Here is an 11,243-nt window from a genome sequence, read left to right as displayed (position 1 = left end):
GACATTTTATGATGGACAGTCTGACTGGTGTGAGGTGATAGTTCATGGGAGTTTTGATTTGCATTTCTCCAATAATTAGAGATGCTGAGCATCTTTTTGTGTGCCTGTTGGCCATCTGTATGTTGTTGTTGTTGTTGTTGTTAAATATTTATTCTGGTCTTCTGCCTAATTTTGGATCGGGTTATTTGGTTTTTTTTTTTTTAAATTTTGACCTGCATGAGCTGTATGTAAAATCTGGAGATTAATCCATTTTCTGTTGCATTGTTTGCAAATGTTTCCTCCCATGCTGTGGGTTGTCTTTTAATTTTTTTATGGTTTCCTTTGCTCTGCAAAAGCTTGTAAATTTAACTAGGTCCCATTTGTTTATTTTTGTTTTCATTTCCATTACTCTAAGAGATGGATTGAAAAAGATACTGCTGTGATTTACATCAAAGTGTGTTCTGCCTATATTTTCCTCTAAAAGTTATATAGTGCCAGGTCTTAGATTTAGCCCCATAATCCATTTTGAGTTCATTTTTGTGTATGGTATTAAAGAATGTTCTACTTTAATTTTTTAACGTGTATAAGTCCAGTTTTCCCAGAACCATTTATTGATGATACTGTCTTTTCTCCATTGTATTGTCTTGCTTTCTTTGTTATAGATTAATTGACCATAGGTGTGTAAGTTTAGATCTGGGCTGTCTATCCTGTTCCATTGATGTATATTTCTGTTTTTTTTGTGCCAGTACCATATTGTTCTGAGGACAGTAGCTTTGTAGTATAGCCTGAAATCAGGGAGCCTGATTCTTCCAGCTCCATTTTTCTCTCTCTGTATTGCTTTGGCTATCCGGGGTCTTTTGTGTCTCCATAAAGCATTTAAAACTCTTTATATTTTTTTAAGCTTTGTATGATAACCTTTCAGCATAGACTACTCTTGCACATTTTCTCTTTTCAGTACTTAGAATATATTGTGCTACTCCCTTCTGCTCTGTAAAGTTTCTGCTTAAAAATCAGCTGATGATTTTATGGAGGTTTCCTTGTACTTAACTAGTTATTTTTCTCTTGTTGGTTTTAAGAATATCTCTTTATGTTTAACTTTGAAGTTTTAATTATAATGTTTCTGTTTCCTGGACTTGGATGCCTGCTTCCTTTACCAAGTTAGGAAAGTTTTCAGCCATTATTTCTCAAAATAAGTCTCCTGTCCTTTTCTCTCTCTCTCCTCCTTCAAGGAACCCTATAATAAGAATGTTAGTGTGCTTGATGTTATTCCAGAGATCCTTTAAGCCAGGGTCTCCAACCTCCAGGATCTAACTTCTGATGATCTGAGGTGGAGCTGATAAAATAATAATAGAAATAAAGTGCACAATAAATGTAATATGCTTGAATCATTCTGAAACCATCCCCCTCCCCAGTCCATGGGAAAAAACTGTCTTCCTTGAAACTCGTCCCTGGTGTCAAAAAAGTTGGGGATCATTGCTTTAAACTATCCCCTTTTCTTCTTTTTTGCTTTGCAATTTGGTGATTTCCTCTACCCTTTCTTCGAGATCACTGATCCATTCTTCTGCATTATCTAACTGCCGTTGATTCCATGTAGTGTACTTTTCATTTCAGTTATGGTATTCTCCAACTCTTATTGGTTCTTTTTTTTAACTCTTGGTTCAAGATCTTACCATGTTTATCCATTCTTCACCCAAGCTCAGTGAGCATATTTATGACCATTATTTTGACCCCTTTATTAGGACATTGCATGCAGGCTAAGTCGCTAAATTGCGCCTGACTTGGCAACCCTACAGACCATAGCCCACTAAGCTTCTCTGTCCATGGGATTTCCCAGGCAAGAATACTGGAGTAGGTAGACATTTCCTTCTCCAGGATATCTTTTTGGAGATTATGTATCATTATTTTGTTTAGTTCTTCTTCTCTTGGGTTGTCTTGCCCTTTTGTTTGAAACATTTCTTTGTCCCCTCATTCTGCCCATTCTGTGTGCTTATTTCTGTGTATTCAATAGTTCAGCTACATCTCCTATTTTTGAAGGAGTGGGTTTATGTAGAAGGTTTTCTGTGGGGCTCAGGAGAGCCAGCCCCCACAGTCACCAGACCCAGGCACTCCAGAGTCTCCCTGTGTGGATCACAAACACCCTCCTTCAGTGGTGCTTCGTGGTTGCTGCAGGCGCATTGGTGGGTGGGGCTGGCCAGGGTGACTGTCTGTGAGGCCTGGTCTTTGCAGGCAAACTGGCTGGCTGTAAAAATGTTCTTTTAAGCCACTATCTTTGTAGTAATTACGGAAGCCATAGAAAGCTAACATAATGCATGATCTTCAAAATGACATTGATTATAACTTTAAGTAGAAGTGCATAATGCAGTGTTTTCTCATGAATAAAGATGTATATATTTTAAATAATAAAGTATTTCCTCATGATTAAATCCTATTTTGTGTGAGTTACAATTAAACTATCATGTATAGACCTTTGACATTTTAATTTAAAAGTTTTACGCACTCTGTAGTTTAATACTCTTCTTTTGATTCCAAGAAAGTGAAATTTCCAAATCTTATGTCCTTTTATTACTAGTAAAATAATAATAAAAAAAACACATTGTCCAGATCAAAGCTGATATTTCTGTCTTGGTAATAACAATTACTAGCTGCTCTTTCTTAAACTAACTCACCTACTTCCGAGGAATAGAAAACAGAAAATGAAGCAAGGGAAAGTTTGCAATGTTACAATTAAGGTATTCACTCTATTTCTGAACTATCATTTCATTTAAAAAAAAAATAGCAAGCAAAGGTAGATTTCCTTTAGTTATTTCTTTTAATTCATGGTTTCAAAATATCACTACCTAAACAATCCTGTTTTGAACCTCAAAACTGACTTAGAAATCCCTTACATACTGAGAGTATATTTTTGGGAAGATATATTCATTAACAAATCTACTAACAAATTGAGAGTGTTACCAATAAAAAGCACTTTCTTCTCTCACGTTTTCATCCTGCCCCTCTGGGACTGAGAAACTTGGACCCATCAGCTCCAGCTCTTGGATAAAATTGTATCAGTGCCAGGAGGGAGCAGCCCCATAAAGAGGCTGTGTCAGCAGTCCTACGTGCATTCTTATTTTTAGTGGTCCCTAAGTGCGCCATAAAACATCCATTGTAAGCTGAAACTTGACACACCAAAACCTCAGCCTAGGAGCAGTTTTATTTTTCTTCAATTTGGAGGAAAGCATCTCAATGGGTTGAATTTCCAGAAACATTAGAAGTTAGGTGTTTCAAAGATTCCCTGTGTTTTCTTATAATAAGATGGCTCTTTCTTTTAATTACAGAAAAGAAGGATGATGCTATTACTGTGGCTCCCTCCCACCCAGAAAGGGCCGTAGGTTGACTTATTTGTTGGTTAACCAGTGGCTGTGAAAACACCGCACTGCTGTCTGTTAAAATAATGATTAAATGACGTGAAGTTGCAATATACAAAGAAAGTCGTTTACAGCAAACACTCCCCTAACAAGACCATACGAAATCCTGTCTAATAATCTGTCAGGCCAAATGAAAATAGCATCTAAAATGAAACACAACCATATTACCAACTTGAACTAAATGACAGGGGGCAAAGGCCAAACGGAATTCGTCTGAACTTGCAATCTTGTTAAAGAGATGAACCTCATTAAAAGGGGGATGAGAGCTCAAAATAGGCAAGAAGATAAAAAGAGACAATTGTTTTAAATGAATTCAAAACTCTAGGCCACAAATGATACACCAGAATAATGGAAAAACCTAGAGATGGAATTGCAAAACCACTCTGTATCTGAGGAAATGTGGAAGTTGCCAGAGAATTTAAAAGGGCCAGTGCTGCCCAGACTTCACAAAGGGAATAGATGGGTTTAGAAAATGACAAATCAGGAATAGGTTGTCTGTCTTCAGAAATATTACAGGAAAAAAACTGGCAAAAAATCGCGTGACCTTAGAAAATAACCAGAGGAAAGCGTTACTTGTCAGGAGTCAGTGTGAACGGCCCACCCGCACCCCCACTCCGCCCGTCCCCACCTCCCTTGCAGCCCCTCCCCCGCCGCTCCACCGTGCCCCCATTTCTCTGGATGGACTGTCATCCTGTGTGCCAAGACTCAAAGCCAAGCCTTCCTTAACTTCTTCTCCTTCTCCTCATTCATGTCAAATTGCTTGGAAGACATTTGGAGAGTTACATGATCCAGGGTCTTAGAGGACGTTTTTTAGAGTGTTTTAGGACAATTCAACTTTCTATTCTCTTTGTGGAAACTTCAAAGGCAACAGCTTCTGCATTTCACAAATTTGATTGTGGGCCCTTGAAAATGTTATTATGCTAATTAGTTCTCATGACCATTTGAGGTCTTCTTGGATTTAGTTAAAGAATCAACCTTTATGATTCTTAGTTAAGAATCAACCTTAGTTAAGAAATCATAAAGAATCAACCTTTATGATTCTTTATGAACCTAAGAGAACACATAAACAACATTTCCTTAATAAGAGTCCTTATTTTTGAGGAGAGTAAGGAAGGTCCCCTGGACAAGGAAAATGGCAACCCCCTCCACTGTTGCCTGGGAAATCCCATGGACAGAGGAGCCTGGCGTGCCTCCATCCATGGGGTTGCAAGAGTCAAACACAACTGAGCGACTAAACAACAATTTAATTCATGGCACAGAAACTTTACCTTCATCAATAGTCTTTCATTCACCAAATCTTGATATTTTAAAATCATATAGATCCTGGATAACTACTGTTAATCTCTAAGTTGTGTCCTATTCTTTGCAGCTCCATAGACTGTACCCCACCAGGCTCTGCTGTTCATGGAATTCTTCAGGCAAGAACACTGGAGGGAGTTGTCATTCCCTTCTGCAGAGGATCTTTCCGAGGGGGGGAAAAAATAAATACCTCTATCATCTACCTTTGTTAGTTTCGTTTTTTAAAAAATCTGTTGAAAACCCTAAGCCACTTTGATGGTCCCCAGTTGTAGATTCTTTGATAAATGTCAGTAGCCTGTGACCCTTGGAAGCAAGTGGGGACCATGTGCCCTTTTGCCCTCATCCTCACCACCTATAATGATGTTACGGACCCAAACACTAAGCAGGAACTTGCTATGAATGCAAACATTTATTATCAAACAGCCCCCAAATAATCATAAGGCCAGCTCTAGGAGATGGGCAAGCCCTTTGCTTTCTGGCTTTGCAGGCATTCCAATAACCACTTGGCAATAAAGCTTACCACAAGGTGGAAGCAACATGATTCTTTAGGCAGGACAAGCAGACCTCTTGTTGTTCATCCTCTCCTAGATGGAAGGAGTCAAAACCAGTTTTTCTCTAAAGGTGCTAGACTGCTGAACTTGCTATTTTCATATTTTGTTCTTGCAAAGATGTAGATAACTAACTATATTGTGTTTCTAGCCAATGACGTCTTGAATACTGCTCAGTTGTCCAGTTATTTATAATATCCTTTATCTAATTGACAAGCCTTCTTATTCAGTCATTCACACTTAAAATAGTTGCTCTGGACTCCCCTGTGTTGTAGATTCTTGATTGTCAAGAGCAAACTAAGCACCTTGTACATTCCGGATTGCTGTTGTTTAGTCACTAAGTTATGTCCTACTCTCTGAGATCCCGTAAACTGTATCCCACCAGGCTCTTCTGTCCACGAAACTCGACAGGCAGGAATACTGGAGTGGGTTGCCATTCCCTTCTCCAGTGGATCTTCTTGACCCAGAGGGCAAACCTGCAACTCCTGCATGTGCGAGCGGATTCTACACAGTGGGCCACCGGGGACAGCCCAGAGTCTGGATGAGGGTACTTCATATGCTAACAACTCACACAGATCCTCACCTAAGATACAGACTAAAGGAAGATTACACATCTGAACATACTGCTTATACTGAGCTATTGTAAAGAGAAATAATAGACTATATTTTTAAAAAATGATTTAAAAGTTATAAATAGGATTCCCATTTTATCAAAATCAGGATACTTTAAAAAGCAAAAACAAACAGTAACTTGAAAGATCCCAGAGAAATTGTGTCTGGTCGTTCTACATACAAAGGATAGTTCTTTAAATAACATTACACATATATTACTGTCTCATTTTATAATTTTTATTAATTTGGGTGCCTTACTATTGAGTTCTATCTCTCTGTAGCCTCAATTTAAGTCCCCTTTGAGCAGTATGTACTACAAATGTTTTCCTGGTCTATGGTTCGCATTATTCTTAACAGTGTCTGTCTTTATAAAAGAGGTTTTTATTGTGATGATGACCAATTTATCAATTTTTCATTTTATGGTAATCATTTTGTGTCCCAGGAAGTCTGTGCCTACTCTAGAATTATATATATAGGATATACAGATTATATATATATATATATATGTATATATATATATATATAGGATATATATAGAGGATATACAGATTATATCCCGTGTTTCTTTTTAAAATTTTCGTGGCTTCAGCTTTCACATTGAGGTCTCCGGTCTCTTCTAGTTAGTTTTCTGAAGGTGTGAGGTAAGGGTCAAAGATGTTTCTTCCCATGTGAATTAGTAAAAGTTCATTTGTTGAAAAGGCCTATTCCTCCCTCCATTAAATTACCTTGGTCACTTATTGAAAATCAGTATGTGTCAATTTACTTCAGGACGCTCTACTCTGATCTATTGATCTACATACTTTATCTTATACTAATACTACACCATTTTGATTATTGTAACTTTATTATAAATCATAAAAATCAAAGTGTGAATCATCCAAATTTGTTCTTTTCCTTTTTAAAAATTGTTTTAGCTATCCAAGGTCCTTCCAGTCAATTCTACCCCCCCCCCCAAAAACCCCTGAAATTATAGAATCTGAGGATTAATTTGGAAAAACTATATCTTAACATTGAGCTGGCCAAAAAGTTTGCTTCGCAGGATTTTATGCAAAAAATCCAAATAGACCTTTTGGCCAGCTCCAATATAATCTCCCAGTATCTAAAAAGGGTGCAGTTCACCACTTCTTTAAGATTTCTTTAACTCCTCTCAGCAGTGTTTATAGTTTTCCTTGTGGAGTTCTTATACATCTTTCCTAACTTATCCTTAAGAATTTTATGTTTTTGATGCTTTTGTACATGGAATTATTGTATACATTTAATTTTTCATTTGTTTGTTGATAGGATACAGAAAAAAATGGCTCTTGTCTATTGACCACATGTGCTTTGACCTTGCTAAATTCACTTATTAGTTATAATGAGCTTCCCTGCTGGCTCAGATGGTGAAGAATCCACCTGCAATGCAGGAGACCTGGGTTCAATCCCTGGGTTGGGAAGATCCCCTGGAGAAGGAAATGGCAACCCACTCCAGTATTCTTGCCTGGAGAATCTCATGGACAGAGGAGCCTGGTGGGCTACAGTCCATAGGGTCGCAAAGAGTCAGACATGACTGAGCAACTAAGCAAAGTTATAATAACTCTTATGCAGATTTCTTGAGATCTTACATATTCATGATCATGTTGTATACAAATAATGAGAACTGTACTTTCCAGTCTGAAAGACTTTTCATGTTCTTGTCTTACTTTTGGAGGGCATCCAATGCAATGTGTTAAATAGCAGCTTTGAAGGACAACATTTCTACTTTTCTTAATATTAGAGATTCATATTTAAATGTAGGTTACCTTTTGGTTTTAATAGATACTTCTTATCAGGTTGATATAATTCCTTTATTTAGTTTACTTAGAGATTTCATCTTAAGCGGATGTTAGATTTTGTCAAATGCCCATATAGCCATCTAGATGATTATGTTTCCTGTTTATTCTGTTTAATGTAAAGAACTACATTAATTTTTTATTTTTGTTTTTATTCATTGATTTATATTTCCCCTTTATTCTGATAATATGGTTTAATACACTAATTATTGATGTGTGGTTGTTTTGAATGTTAATATTTCATCAATGGGATAAATTCCATCTGGTCTTGAAACCATAAATTGTATTGTTAATATTTTCTTTTCTTTTAATATCTTTCTCTGGTTTTCAGTTCAGTTGTTCAGTCATGTCTGACTCTTTGTGACCCCATGGACTGCAGCACACCAGGCCTCCTTGTCCATCACCAACTCCAAAAATCTACTCAAACTCATGTCCACTGAATCAGTGATGTCATCCAACCATCTCATCCTCTGTCATCCCCTTCTCCTCCCACCTTCAATCTTTCCCAGCATCAGGGTCTTTTCAAATGAGTCAGTTCTTCATGTCAGGTGGCCAAAGTATTGGAGTTTCAGCTTCAACATCAGTCCTTCCAATGAACATTCCGGACTTATTTCATTTAGGATGGACTGGTTGGATCTCGTTGCAGTATTGGGATATACTGAGTTGACAAATGTTTCCTTCTCCTCTATCCTCTGAAAGAGTTGATGAAAGATCTGTATAATTTATTATTTAAATGTTTGATAAGTTTACAAGTGAATCCACCTGGACCAGAAGTTATTTTGAAAGAAAGTTCATACTATGAATTCATTTTTTTCTTAGGTATGTAGCTAGTGAGAATTTCAATATTTTCTCTTCCAGTTTGTGTAATTTGTATTTTTCAAGAAATCCATTTATCTAAGTTGTCAAATTTATTGGAATAAACTTGTTAATAAAATCTCTTATCCTTTACATGTCCATAGGGTCTGTAGTGATGCCCCATCTTTTATTCCTGATGTGAGAAGTAACATGTTAGAAGACTTGACATTGTTCTAAAAGTTACTAATGCTCTATTCATTATTTTTTCCAGTTTTCCTTTTTCCTTTCTTTGTGCTCCAGTTTGGTTAAGGGCTATAATAAAATCTTTAACTGATCTTTTATTTCAAAACATCTAATCACCTATTAATCCCATCCAGCATATATTTGACTTGAGCCTGCACTTATTCAGCTCTAGAATTTTCATTTGGTTATTTTAAATATTTTATTTTCCTCCAAATTGTTCATCTTGTCTTTTTAAATCACAGAAATTTATAAAAGCTGTTCCTTTCATTCTTTCTGTGTCTGTGTCTAGTGACTGATTTTTCTTCAAGCTAAAATGAGTCCCATGCATGTCACGTATCTAGCAGTTTTTGGATTAGATGGTTGACATTTGAATGTTTTGACCTGTTTGTTGTTCCCTTTTAAATATCTAGATGGTTTTTGTTTGTTTGGTAGCTATGTATTATAACTTACTGGTCTGTCCTGTTCTGTTCTGTTCGGTCACTAAGTCATGTCTGACTCTTTGTGACCCCTGTGGACTGCAGCAGGCTAGGCTTCCCTGTCCTTTACTATCTCCCAAAGTTTGCTCAAATTCATATCCATTGAGTCTGTGATGCCATCTTGTCACCTGTATGTCATCATCTATGTCACCATCTTGTCCTTTGCTGCCCGCTTCTTCTTTTGCCCTCAATCCTTCCCAGCATCAGGGTCTTTTCCAATGAGTCAGCTCTTTGCATCAGGTAGACAAATATTGGAGCTTCAGCTTCAGCATCAGTCCTTGCAATGAATATTCAGGGTTGATTTCCTTTAGGACTGACTGATTTGATGGCCTTGCTATCCAGGGAACTCTCAAGAGTCTTCTCCAGCCCACAGTTCAAAGGCATCAGTTCTTTGGCGCTCAGCCTTCTTTAACTCACTTGTGCTCAATTGCTCAGTCATGTCCGACTCTACGGCCCCATGGACTGCAGCCCGCCAGTCTCCTCTGTCCATGGGGATTCTCCTGGCAACAATCCTGGAGTGAGTTGCCATGCCCTTCTCCAGAGGATCTTCCCAACCTAGGGACCGAACCCAGGTCTCCCACATTGTGGGTGGGTTCTTTACTGTCTGAACCACCAGGCAAGTCCTTAACTTACTTGTGGATCATCCCAATTTTTGAGGTTTATTTCTAAGCCGTATTAGGAAGGTTCTATAGTAGTCTTTAAAGATAGTTTAGCTCTATTAGGCTTATCTTTTTAGAATCTCTTTTTAGTATCCTGCCAAAGATTCAAGAGTCTCCTCTGGTGTGATTTTTGGATTTTTTTAAAGTATTGCTTTCCTTTCTGGTGGCTCTGCCTTATAAATCCCAGCACGTTGGCTTCCCCACACGCTCATTTCTCTGCTGTGTGAGACTCACTCTGCTTAGATCACGCTTCCTTGCACGTAGCCTGGGAAGTGCCTGCAGCCAGAACCCAGGGTAATGTGAGGCTTGTCTGCCCTCCCGTCTGAAGTCGTGCATTTGTGCTGCTTGCTGTTCAGGGCTGTAAACAAGTGTCTCATGCTGTTGACTGAGACAAATCAACTGTCAGAAATTCCTCCAGCAAAGATGTATTTATTTGGGGTCAGCAAAGAATTGCAATTTGGGATCTGAAAATATGGTGAGCCACCTGCAAGTCCCCACATGGCAAGGAAAGGAGAGTGCTTTTAATAGAAAATAGGAAGTCAGAAGTCGGGAGGGCTGTGCAAACAGGGTCCGTGGCTTTTCATTGGCTGAGTGCTTGCCAGTTAGGACTCCTTCTTCCCATTGGCTCTGGTCTTGAACCAGGGCAGAGAGCTTCCCCTGCTGATCTTCCAATTCTATTTAACTGAGGCTTTTGTTTATTAATTTTTTAGAGTATTTAGTCCTGTTTTCTAATCATTTCCTGTCAGGCAAATCTGGTGACATCATTACTCCATCATGACTAGAGGTGAAAGTTAAGGTTATCTTTTAAAAATGCATACTTTTAATGATACTATTAGGAGGGAAATGAAACAGCTCATAAAACTATTTTCATTCGTATAACAGTTTATTAATACATACTCATAGAAAGGACACAAGTGTGTAAATTTAAAACATGACTGTAGGGGTTGGTAGTGAAATTCTTGCCTTTAGCTTTATTTTGCAAATTTTCAACAGCCAATATGCATTTATTTTTAAATTAGAAAGATGTTTTTAAGTGAAGTATAGTCAATTTACAGTGTTTCAAGGTATACAGCAAAGTGATTCAATTATATAAACTTTTTCAGATTCTTTTCCTTTATAGGTTATTACAAGATAGTGAATATATTTCCCTGTGCTATATACTAGGTCCTTGTTTATCTATTTTATAAATTGCAGTTTGCATCTGTTAAACCCAAATTCCCAATTTATCCCTTTCCCCTTTGGTAACCTTAAGATTATTTTCTATGTCTGTCAGTCTGTTTTGTAAATAAGTTCATTTGTATTATTTGAGATTCCACATATAAGTGATGTGCTGTGCTGTGCCTAGCCATTCAGTCATGTCCCAACTCTTTGCGGCCCCATGGACTGTAACCCCCCAGGCACCTCTGTCATGGGGATG

The sequence above is a fragment of the Odocoileus virginianus genome, chromosome 11, assembly GCF_023699985.2.
Source record: "Odocoileus virginianus isolate 20LAN1187 ecotype Illinois chromosome 11, Ovbor_1.2, whole genome shotgun sequence".
NCBI classification, from domain to species: domain Eukaryota; kingdom Metazoa; phylum Chordata; class Mammalia; order Artiodactyla; family Cervidae; genus Odocoileus; species Odocoileus virginianus.
Note: the sequence above shows the minus strand (reverse complement) of the source record.